The 13,177-nt window shown below is 37.1% G+C and overlaps 1 long non-coding RNA gene across 1 annotated transcript in view; it reads right to left on the bottom strand.

Annotated features, from left to right (window-relative positions):
- LOC118895962 overlaps positions 1-13,177 on the bottom strand; it is a 79,196-nt gene that overhangs the window by 32,211 nt on the left and 33,808 nt on the right. Inside the window, exon 2 of the long non-coding RNA XR_005020055.1 lies at positions 4,797-4,930. This is a non-coding gene — a long non-coding RNA (uncharacterized LOC118895962). The remainder of the gene's footprint in view (positions 1-4,796; positions 4,931-13,177) is intronic.

Here is a 13,177-nt window from a genome sequence, read left to right as displayed (position 1 = left end):
GTCAAGCTCAGATAAACTATTCTATTTTTTTCTCCCCAAACAGTTTTATTTCCCCAAAAAGAGGATTTCAATTACATTGCTGCCAAACAATATATCTCACCCCTGTGAGCAGAGATCAGGCCAAAACCTTAAACTGAGAACTGGTCTTTCTTTCACTTAATTCACTTACTTATTTTATGGATGCTTTTCAGGACCAATCTCCTTTGTGGTTCCCGTGCTTTTTCCACTGTTTGTGGTCTGCAGAAGTCCTACCAACTACGGAGTGAGTAACTCTGTGTCACCTCTTTACTCAGAAAGGGGAAATATGACCTAAGTCATCTTCATATTTAGTGAGTTAAGAGCAAATTGAAGGATAGATTTGGAGCCACAGAGGAACACGATTTGGATGGAAGATCTAAATGTAGTTGAAATGAAGAAAAAAAAAGTTCAATAATAGTAGTAGATATGAGGTGACTCTTTTCCTTCTCTCTCCCAAATCTAGAGTGAAAATCTGAAAATCAAGGAGATGCGATCAATGTTGAACCTGGAGAAAGGAGAACAGAGATTGGAGTGCAAGCTTACACTACTCTGTCTACGGTGAAGGAAGAAACAAAACAAATGTCCAGTTCAGTTCACCAAGACAGAGGACTGGATATTTACTGTGGACAGAAACATCCAAAGGAAAAAAGTACCTAGATTATCCTTTAATATTTAATGCCAATAATCACACCAAGAGATATTACTAACACCATTTGATATTTTTGAGCATTGTACTGGGAAATTTCAATAAACTACTAGACCTAATCCTCAAAACAACTCTGCCTGTAGGTTTAGGTAGAATTAATGCCACATCTACTGCCATTCAGCATATTAAAGCCAGCAACAGAATTCTCCCATATTTATCTGACTACAAAGTTTGTACAGTTTCCTCCACACAACTTCCCTTGGGTATCAACTATATCTCAATAACTAACCACAACTTTAGTGTCTAGACATCAACTCAAGGCATACCAGCCTGTCATGAACACAAACGCCATCTTTCTATAGTAAATGAACCTGCACCTGGCAGTTTGTCAGTCTGGGAGGGTTGGGGTGGAATCTGCAAACGTTGTACTGGCAGAACAGATCTGATGTCTTTGAGCTATCAGAGAAATGCTTCATAGCACCTTGCATGGCTCTGTCTGTAGAGTGAGTATTGAATGAATAAGTAATTTAAGCAAGGAATCATTAAAGGGAGAAATGAAGCAGTAACAAAACAACCAGGAATTATAACCTTGAATGAATGAACATATATTGTAACTTTTGTAAACAAACAATCAAAAGCAACAACATTCGATTTTTCAGGATTGCCTTTGCTGGGAAGAGTAAACAGATTTAATTTTTCTGAAACAACATTATAAGGAAAAATTCTATTAATGTTATCAATCAGCAGATGGTATATAAAATAAATCCAGAAATAAATCATTATAACTGAGATTTTCCTAGCAACCTCTCCAGATGTTTAAACAGAATAAATGTGGCCACCTGTGACTGCTTATATACAAAGACCATTTCAATAACTACATATAAACAAAACAACCAGGATTTTCATCAGCCCTACCAGGTGCCCAAGTGCATGAGATTCATTTTACTCCCAGGAATTCTTTTTGAGAAAAGAACCTGATGAAAGAGATCGTGAAGAAGCTGCTTATGACTCATCACTCAAAATACACAGATGAATTGACTAATGCAGAAAAGAATTTTCAAAATGCCAGAGGCCATATTGACATGTTGTTGCTAAGTGGTTTATGTATGAAATGCTGAGTTGTAGACAAGCATGACCAGATGTTGGCATCCTCATGGCACCTCCTGCAGTGAAATTGCAGCAGTGCTGACCAAATCCCAGTGTAGGAATTTTCATTTGTATAAAAATTGTAGCGAAAGAGGGAGCAGTAAATCATGATAATGTCTAATTTTTAATCAAGTATTCTAATTTAAATATTCTAATTGAATGATTTTTATCCCTATCTGTACATTAAAGCCATATTAAAATCACTTAAGGGGCCTGTAAAAACTCTCAGAAATGAAAATAGTCTAATTCTATGATTCTCATCACTGTCTGTACATTAAAATGATATCAAAGCCACTCAGTGGAGCTTTAAAAACTGTCAGAAATTAGATCTCCTAAATAAATCATATATCTGAGGATGGGGTTAAATACCGCTCACAGATATTCCCCTCCAATATATAGCCAGAGTTGAGAAATTACTGCTGTATAAAACACACACACACACACACACAATGTAGGAATTTTTTGAGAATAATTTAAAACCTAAAATGTTAGCTATGAATAATTTAAAGGAAACAGATTAAAATGCAAATTGGGTACATAATTAGAATGGGAGAATTTCAAGAAAGCTTTTAATAAAAAGAAAACTAACATTCACTGCAAAAGGAAAACGTTTTATCTCCTATTGTAGACACAGATTAATGGAAAAAGAAGGATTACAGAACGGGAAAAAAAACATAAACAGAAACTATAAGATGGGTTGTAAAATCCTAAGAATAAACTGGAAGCTCAAATATTTGTTGATGTTATCCATATTTCTGCTCCATACCAGCCTAAGATTTTTTTAAAAAGTGACAATATTTTTAAAGTTCTTGACTCACGCTCTCCTGTAAGATCTAAAGCTCCACTTCAATGTCATCCTCGTGTCCTTCCCCACCTCTTTTTCTCCCACCTCACCACCAACTGTTACTAGGTATGACCAGCGACGTAATCCACCCAGTTTTCAAACTGCAGCTGTCATTAGCTCCCTTTTCCGCGTTAACTCTATAATAGGAAGATGAAGCAACTCATGTTACTGAGTGTGATGTCAAATTCTGCCATCTTCCATGACTGTGCTTCAGTTCTACCCAGAAATCAAACCGTAAAGGACAATTGTGTTTATTCTGTCTGCAAAACAAACTACACATTCAAGCTAAATACTGTGCTAAATTGTTATGATTCTCAAGTAAGACCACTGTACTCTGCCACTCGTCCACATGTGGCACACAACACAGCTTCTGCATAATAGCACCTGAACTCTGTGTGCCAAGCCACAAAGCTCTACGGCCAGACTCCGGCTGCTGCCTGCTGCTGTGAGCACCCACCACTACGAACAGAGTGAAAAGGAACACTAACCTACACTACAGAATCATCCAAAGCCCACAGTCCTTGGCTGAGCACTGCGAGTCATGAATGCTCACCAGTCTCCAGGTGATCACAGTACTAAATTCATCGGGCTTCACATCTGTTTTACTTCAGTGCCGTTTCCCCTCACGGAGAACTTTCCCCCTTGCATTCTCCTATTTATGGTGCTCTGTTTCCTCTTCCTACCCTAACATAATGCTTCTCTTTTCTAACACAAACCTGTGCGCTTTAAAACTCCTGCTCCGTTAACTTACAACACCCTCTTTTTCATGTCCAGAATTTTGGCTTTCCAAAGCTCCATTCGCAAGACAGCGGAGTCCTCTATCATTTTTATGTCCAAGTTTCTCTTTCTCTTGACCCCTTTTCCTGTTCAGCTAAGCTATATCATCCTTGTTTCCAGCATACTCTCTTTTTTGTCTGGTAATTCTGGGATGCAGGTATAAATTTACCACACAGATGATACTTGAAGATAAGGGACTAGTTGAAATATCCCAGAGGAAGGGGAAGATGCAAAGAGAAGAGAGAATGTGTGCACCTTGGTTACCATTTGCAGCTATTTCTATTTCATTCAATCTTTTATATATATATATATTTATACATATATATATATTTCAGTTTTGTACTGTACTAGACATTTTACATTTACAATCTCATTTATTATTCAGCAACATCTACCTCTGTATGATGGGTTTACTAACCACATTAAATAAATATGCATTTTCAGATATGGGAAATAAATGGCCCTTACTCACAAAGCTATTAACATGAAAAGAAAGATTGTTTCTCTGTGGCTTCAAAAATTCATGTTTTTTCCACTATGCTCGTTGTGAAATACAGATTTTGAACTAGTTTGTGCATATTTTAACTTTCCCACTCAAGGTACATTAAGAACAAAATAAGTCTACCCACTGAAAGGAGAAAGCAGAATCAACTCCCCATTTCTTTCTTCCCTCTTTCTGGCTACAGGGAATTTTCTTTCACAGAGTAGCCATTCTCTCCCAGGAAAGTCATGATTTTGGACTCCTGGACTTTGACTTTACTGCCACTCATTCTTACTAATCAAATCAGAGAGGATTGGTGATCTCAGTAAAACACTGAAATAGGAAGGATGTGCCAACCAAACAGCTATAACCTATGACAAGGGCTAAGACCTTTAACTGTGGTCCCACTTACCAGCTCATGTGATCAGGGATGGGCAAACTCTTGGTGGTTCTAACCCCAAGATGTTGGATCTGACTTCCCATTGGTAACTCTACTACTAAGACCAATTTAGAACAATTGTTAACTTAATAAAATTGAATTAAATGGTTTATTTAGTGAGACAAAGCCTAATACATAGACATAAATTAATTTTATGGCCAAGTCTCATGAACAGTAAAAAAAAAAAAAAAAAAAAAAACCAATCTCTGATCTCTTATGTATCTTATTCCAAGATATACCCACTTCTTTAAAAATATTAAATATTATTCCAATTATCCAATGCTCTATAGTATATTACTATAAAACTTACTGGCACAAAACAGCCATTGATTCTGTGGTCAGGATTTCAGACAGGGCACAGCAGTGATAGCTTGTCTCTGTTCCACAATGTTGGTGAAATCCCAGAGACTGGGGCCTGGAATCTTTTGAAGAGTAACTGACTCACAAATCTGGTGATTGACACTGGCTGTCATCTAAGGGACTCATTTCCTTTCCACTGTGCCTGTCCACACAGTCTCTCCAGATGGGCTGGTCCAGGCTTCCCCACATCACAGCAACTGGGTTCTACAGTCATGTAGCCTGACAGAGAGATAGCCAGACAGAACCTGTAACATTTTTAACACCTAGCATTAAAATTACATAGAATTTGCTTCCACCATATCCTATGGAGTCAAGCAGACCCCATCCCAACACAGGTTCTACAGGAGGGAGTACAGATCCCACCTCCTGGGTGGAAGAGTGTCAGTCACTCTGTAAGAACAGCATAAGAGAAAGGATATGTGGCCATCTCTGAAAAATGCAATCTACTACAAATATGGACATGAGTTTACCATTCACCAGCGAGAAGGAGGAAATTCTTCGTGTCCTTGTTCTCATTTCTTCATCCTCTGTTGTTAGGTATTCACAAACAATTAACTTAAAAATTTCCTATATACTAAACCATGTCTCTATAAGGAATATGTAGGTATTTATAAGACTTAACGATAAAATGTTCATATTTTAGGAATAAATAGCTAATTTCAAGAAATTTCAGCTTTCATTGATATGAAAATGATGGTATTGAACAAACCTGTAAGCAATCTTGTTGTGAGATGTACTATCATATCTATGTAGGGATCACAAATGCATTTGGAAGAAAAGTAGGGTAGCATTTTAAAAAGATCTAAATCACAATAAATGTAGGAAAAAGAAACTATCAAATAAATTCCCAGTGACAAATGTTTCATATAACATCATAGTTGTGACATAATGGTACACATTATTTTCTATAAATTAGAGTTTACTTATAAAGAGACCTTTAAGAAAATATGACAGCACTATAGAACATCTCTGGAAAAAAGAAATTACAGACAAACTAGACAGTGTGCACCAACCCTTACAGTTTTATTAATGCTATTTTTCCAGGTAAATTAATTCTAAGTAATTTTACATCATTACTAATCTCTCTACATTATTATAGTTCTCATGATTTTATTTGGCTAACATAATTCCCAAAGGGAACTATACTGGGATACATATTTCTTGCAATTATGAGACCATGAATGGTCAAAACTTACCTTAAGAAAAATTACATGCAAAAATTGCCACCTTTGATTAGAATTATTGGCAATATATTTAATTCAATACACTGCCTTTTCCTAAGATGATTCTAGTTAAAGTGTTTTGGACTTACTTAAAAATTTCTAAAATAGAAAAAGCTCAACATAAAAAGGAAGTTTTTGTTGTTGTTGTTTTTGTTTGGTTTTTGGTTTGTTTGTTTTTTAAACCTAGCAGTACCTTTATTCTCATGTATAGCCAACACTGTGGAAGGTAAAAGCCTAGGAGAAAATCTATTAGAATCAGGTTAGCCTAAGATTTGTTAAAAAACATAAAAAATAAACTGAGTTCAGAACTGCACAAACACACAATAAGTTTCAGAAAAAGATGAGTGCAGGATTCCTCTAAAATGGTTACAGCCTCCGCATCCACTAATTACCTAAATCACCTTTGGAAAGTTACTCAAACTTTCTAAATCTTAGCGTTTTTCTCCTTGAAGTACTAAAAATGAAAGTATTTACCTTATAGAGATGACTAAAAAAAAAAAAAGAATATAAAGCATTAAACACAATTCTTGACACATGTTAAATATCAATAAATATTGCCTCTTGTTGTCATTTCCATCCTTGCTCCATTGCTTCTTTCCACTAATATCCTATAAAAGTGTTAGCACTCCACTAACGAGGAGAGTATTTCAACATTACTGATCTACTCTCTTTATAAGATGCATGTCTTTCCCTACTTCCCTGGCCATTCCCTAGGTTTGCTACCTCCTTGCTCTGATCCCAAACCCTCCACTGGTAACATGGGGACCCAGCATGTCAAAATACGATGTTAAGAGGAAGCCACTTTTACATGAGTTTTGGTTAATAATTGCAAAAATCAGTCCAAAATTTGCACACAGTACCAAATAGAATTACCTGAAATACCACCTCATTAGAAAAACCTGAACTAAATTAATGTTGACCATTCTACAATACTGATTACCAGGTTTTATGAGGCATATATATGTATATATATATATATATATATATATATATTTTTTGACTCCAATTTGAGAATGCTTATTTTAATAGGAAAATATATATTATTATATACAAAATACAAATATAATGTCATATAATATTATGATAGTATAAAATATAAGTGTATTTAAAGAGTTAATCCTGAAAGATTTTTATGAAAGTAGCTGTGGTGATAAGTGTTTTTAAATCTTCCTACATCTCTGAAACCAACCCCATTCTAAATTAACCCAATGCCTTACAACTTGTCATTTGTCATTTATCTTTCAAGTATGTAGTACAGCCTGTGAATAAATATTTATTTGCATAATTATTTGATTTTCCCACTAAACAGTAAGCTGACAGTGTGCATTTGTTTTGTTTGTTCCTACAACCCCAGTTCTTAGTCAATAGCGAGCAATAAGTAAACATTTTTGAATAAACTGATACCATAACTGCCATCCCTTGTTCTATTGTTCCTTTATTCAATTTTGTCAGTAAAAATACACTGTCAGTCTCCAGGATGGATACTCGATAACTCACAGAGGAATTTTAATATCTGTATAATGAGTATGTGGAGAATACCTTTAACCCAGTAGCTGAGATTTTTCATTTTATCACATAAATTATAATTAGTTTTTATGCATTTATAAGTTTAAACTAATATACAAAATTAAACATTGCATAAAATTTTTATAGATTATGCATCAAATATCAATAGTTTCTAAATAGAGGATACATGACCAGTACAATTTTATGAAGTAAAGAAAGATGCTGTTTTCTGTTAATGTTAATTAATATTCCACAAAAGAAAAAAGGATCAATGTTCATCTTTTACAAGCAACACATTAAGTCTCATTATTAAATAAGTAATTTTTGTCACTATCCTTACTAACTTTGGGGGGTGGTGGCTTGAATTCATGTTAGTAATAAGATTAGTACTTTAACAATTTTTTTCATTTCATACTTTTGAACAAGAAAAACGTTTTAAATTTTTACTGATGAATTTAACACCTATTGAATATTTCAGTATTTTGTATACAGGACAGTCTGCAAAAAAATGTAATTTGAAAATCCCTACAATGATAGAAAGTTTAGCAGATTCACTGAACTATAATAAAATGAAAACAAATCTAAAACAATCACTTTGGTTAGACTGCCCCATTTCCTAAGAATAGGGGAAATTGAAATTCATGTCTTGGTTAACAATCTCACAGTATTGACAATTTACATTTACATGAACACAAAAAAGATTTTCTAAATGTTTGCATATTTTAATACAATTTGGAGTTAAATATAGATACAAGTAATTTTGCTTTGATTTTCAATGGGGCTTCTCCAAAAGCGATGGCATTTGAATCAATACTTCATATTAAAGAACTACATATGTAAGAAAATACATTTCTCCAGAGACTGGCTGCATGGGGTGGGGATGTGGAGTGCATGTTTGACAAATTAAATTAGAGCCTTTAGAACATAATACACACATAAACACATATATACATCCATGTGTGTGCATGCTTGTGTATGTGTGAATGCAAACAGTACATGAGGGAAATAATCAACTCATGAAAGCATGTTTTAAGACAATGTGTTTCCTAAGGGGAAACTGTGATTGGTTATAGACATTTCACTTTATGGGAAAATGTGGTAACTCTGACACCTGGGGAGGGAGGAGCCCTGAAACAATGGTTGTGATCTGGGAAGGTGAGGTATGGCGGTGAGCGCCCAGCAAGGTAACCAGATATAGAGTTGTCATACGAAAGAGGCTAATCTTCGTCCAGAACAAAATGGAAAAATAGGTTTTTAATCTATAAAGGTACTATAAATTTGATAACAAAATGGTTGTCTTATCTTATGTAAATGCAATAATAAAATTATTACTTTAGGAGATAACAGCTGAATTATTTAAATAAAATGAGAGAAATCCTATTGGACAAATTCTTTAGAAATCAAAAAAAAATACAAGGTTAGTTAAAAATCTGGCACTGATACTGAAATAGAAGTTAGAGGATGTACAAGTGGGGAAAATATACAATTCTTTCAGCAGAGAGCAGGACGCCAGTCAAGACTAGACTATGGCATAGGACACAAAGCTGGGAAAGACATAATAAAGAACAGAGCAGAGGTTTCTAACAGGGTACCAAAACAATTTGAGAAAAATGGGACAAGATCGAAACTTAATGACTAGACCCAGGGCATAAGGTCCAACTGGGTCACAAAGCAGAATGACACATTACTAAGCCTTATATGTAGGGAATTAAAACTCCTTCAGTGCCGCCTGCCTCGAGAGCCTGAAATGAGGCAGAAACTAGAGATGGAGCCAAGTGGCCTCAGCTGCATAGAGATGGGACCTCTGTTTGCCTCTCCAGTTATTACTGAACACCATCCTCTTGGGAAGGATGCAGAGCTGAAGATTGGCATGGACATACGGGGACATCAAAGGGCTTGGAAATCTAGGCTAGTGAAAAATAAAGCATTGAGTATCTGACTGTGGAAGGAATCCAATGCAAACACAAGACTGGGTGAGGGAGAAAAAACTGAGTGACTGAAGATCTTGGTATGGCCATAAAGAGCAAAATTATTTTCTTCTTTCTCTTTGATTAAATAGTTGAATCCAATACACATAAAATTTTCTTTTTTAAAATGGTAAACAGTCGTAAAATTTTAAAGTCACTATGCTGATCATGTTTCTATTCATTTGACTATAATATATTAAAATACCAAATATTACATAATATTATACTGTGTAGTATATATACAATAATATATTTCATGGAACACTCACTTACTTCATATTTGAAAATATTACAAAAGATCTATAAACTATTAGAGATATTCAGACACTACTATCCTTTAGCCTTTATTTTAATTTGTAACTTCTAAGGAAAAATTGTTTAGGGAAGAGTGTGTGCAATTTTCATTGAATCCTCCTTAATAACTTGGTCATTAATTTCAAGTAAATCTAACATGCCTTTATGAGAAGAGCTTTACAAAACTGAAACTGATAGGATTCATTTACCTAAAAATCTCTAGCTGGCAAACAAACTAATTAAAATATTATCATAAAGTCCTTAATGTCAGCAAGTCATTCAGCATATTTCAAATGGCATTTTGATGCTATAATCTTTTGGTTCTATGTTAGAAAAGTGAATGTGCTCAGTAATCTAAAAAAAAATGCAAACTGAAAATAGACATTCCAGCTATTATATATTATCATGTTCTGCTGAACTTGGAAAAGAGCAAGAAAGAACATTATTTGAAAGAATGATGATAAAGCCATCAAAGAGTAGGACCTTTAGTAAACTTTTTTTTAGAAACATTGCTTTATTTCTACTAATAATTTAATAGTGTTGTTATTAAAGTTTATCACTCGATATCTGCAAAGTTTTTATGATTTTAAAAACTCTACTATTTGCCAAAATTTAGGTAGTGTTTCAATTGAGAATACACTTTACAGATGATATTACTTGTTGTTTAAATCTAATGTTATTTTATTTCCCCATTGATATTCCCTCTTACATAAAGTTACAAAAGACAGTAGGAGATAGGATTCTTGAAGCAAGGTTGAAGTGATGTGAAGAAAGGGTCATAAACCAAGGAATGCGGGCAGCCTCAAGACTCTGAAAAAAAACCCAGAAGGACTATGTCCCCAGAGCCTCCAGGAGACATGCAGCCCTGAACAACACCTTGGTTTTAGACTTCTGAGGAATTAAGGGGGTGTGTCCAAGATAGTTTAGTTGGAAGACCCTGAGCTCACCTCCTCTGTCACACCAAAATTCCAATTATTTACAGAGCAAATATCAATGAAAAAATGTGAATACTAACAGAAGACTTTTTCCACAACTATAGATATAAAAAGGAACCACAATGGGATGGGTAGGAGATACAGAGATGTATTATAGTCAAGATCCAAACTTCTGGGAAAGGCGACCCATAAATGGGAGGATAATCATAATTGCAGAGGTTCTCCCCAGGGGGTAAGGGGTCCAAGCGCCACATCAAGCTCTCCCGACTGGGGTACTGGACCAGGAAGATGAGCTCCTAGAACATCTGGCTTTGAAGTCCAGCAGTGCTTGCATACAGGAGAGCCTGAGGGCTGTAGGAAACAGAGATTCTGCTCTTAAAAGGCACACACAACATCTCACACACCCTGAGACCAGGTGCAGAGGGAATAATATGAAAGGAACATGCATCAAACACACTTGCTGATCTTGGAGAACCTCCAGAGAAGCAAGAGGCAACTGGGAGTCCCTGTGGGGACACAGATGTTGGCAGCAGCCATTTTGGGGAGCTCTTTCTACCATGAGGACACTGGCGCTTGCAAGCACCACTTTGCAGTTCTCCCTCTAGCCTATTAACAAGGAGTTTACTTGCCCACCAGCCGGTAGGCACAAGTCCCTGGACACCCTAGACTCAGCAGCCAGCTATGTGGGAACCCAGTCCCACCCACCAGGAGGCTGACAAAACACTTGGGCTCCCACAGGTCCCCCAGCAAGCAGCCTCGTGACCTGACACTGCCTACCAGTGGGCAGGGACTGGCCCAGACTCCCCTGGCCTTGCAGCCTGCTGTGCTGGGATCAGTCCATGCACCAGTAGACTGGCACCAGCCCCAGGCCCTAGAGCCAGCTGCCCCAGGACTTGGCCCCACCCACTAGCAGGCCAGTACCAGGACCCCCCAGATGCCACAGCCAGCTGCCCAGGACATGGACATGTCCACCAGTGCACCAGGACCAGACCCAGGACCCCATGGTCCCATAGCCAGCAGTGCCAGGACCCAGTCCCACATACCAGCAGGCCAGCAGCATCCCACATAGGGGCACCCCTAGATCATACTGCTCTGATGACCAGAGGGGAGTGTGCTGCTGGGCCTCACAGGACATCTCCTACATAAGGCCACATCTCCAAGACTGAGAAATGTAACCAACCTACCTAATAGAAATAAAAACAGAGACTCAGGCAAAATAAGGCAAAAGAGGAATATGTTCCAAATGAAGGAACAATATAAAACTTTAGAAGAAGAACTAAGTGAAGTGGAGATAAGCAATCTACCTAATAAGGAGCTCAAGGTAATAATCATAAAGATGCTCAACAAACGTGGGAGAAGAACACTGGAGAAGAATGGGTGAACACAGTGAAAAGTTTAACAAAGAGTTGGAAAATATAAAGAAGAACCAAACAGAGCTGAAGAAAACAATAACTGAAATAAAAAATACACTAGAAGGAATCAACAGCAGATTAGAAGATACAAAGAAATAGATCAGTGAACTGGAAGACAGAGTAGTGGAAATCATGCAAGCTGAAGAACAAAAAAAAAGAATTAAAAAAATGAGGACAGTTTAAGAGACTTCTAGGACAACATCAAGCATTCAGATTATAGAGGTCACAGAAGGAGGAGAAAGAAAGGAGCAGAGAAATTATTTGAAGCAATAATAGCTGAAAACTTCCTTAACCTGGGGGAAAAAAATGGATATTCAGGACCAGGAAGTACAGAGAGTCACAACAACATCAACACTAATAGGTCAATACCAAGACACATTGTAATTAGCAAAAATTAAAGATAAAGAGACAATCTTAAAAGCAACAAGGGAAAAGGGAACTCCCACAAGACAGTCAGCTGACTTTTCAGCAGAAACTTTGCAGGTCAGAAGAGAATGGCACCATATATTTAAAGCGATGAAAGAAAAAACTTACAATCAAGAAAACTCTATCCAGGGACGTCAGCAACATGGCAGAGTAAGACAGTACCTTTCCATATCCCCTTCAACCTATAACCAGTAAAACATCCAAAACTCTAAAAGGTGCCTCTACCCAAAACAACAGGATGCCAGAGAATTCCACAAATCTATACATTTAAAGGTGGGTGGACTGAAACACATAGAGGAGGTGGAACTGAGGGAACAGCAGAGTCAGTGTCTGTAATACCAGCACTCTGACCATGGCACAGAGAACCCAGTATCACTAAGGAAGGTGGTGCACATGACCAGCGTCCCCTTCACAGCAGCACCCATAGCCATGGCCATAGATAACTGGCCAGCAGAGGCAGTGGGGACTGGGACCCAGTCCCTCCAATGCTGAGATGACCATGAACCCAGCCCCTGCCCCGCCACTTGCAGTGGCAGATCCTGTGAACCTTATAACACGAGACACAGAAGAGGCAGCTATGTAATGTGGCTCCCTTTGACCATCCTCCTCCTGCTACAGCTGCAGAGTCTGTGACTCAGGGGATCCTGGACACAAGGGAAGAGCCCACCATGCCAGTGACAATAGCAGCTCTGGCAGAAGCAAG

This window comes from Balaenoptera musculus, chromosome 5 (genome assembly GCF_009873245.2).
Source record: "Balaenoptera musculus isolate JJ_BM4_2016_0621 chromosome 5, mBalMus1.pri.v3, whole genome shotgun sequence".
NCBI lineage: Eukaryota > Metazoa > Chordata > Mammalia > Artiodactyla > Balaenopteridae > Balaenoptera > Balaenoptera musculus.
Note: the sequence above shows the minus strand (reverse complement) of the source record. Positions and strands in the feature narration are given on the sequence as shown.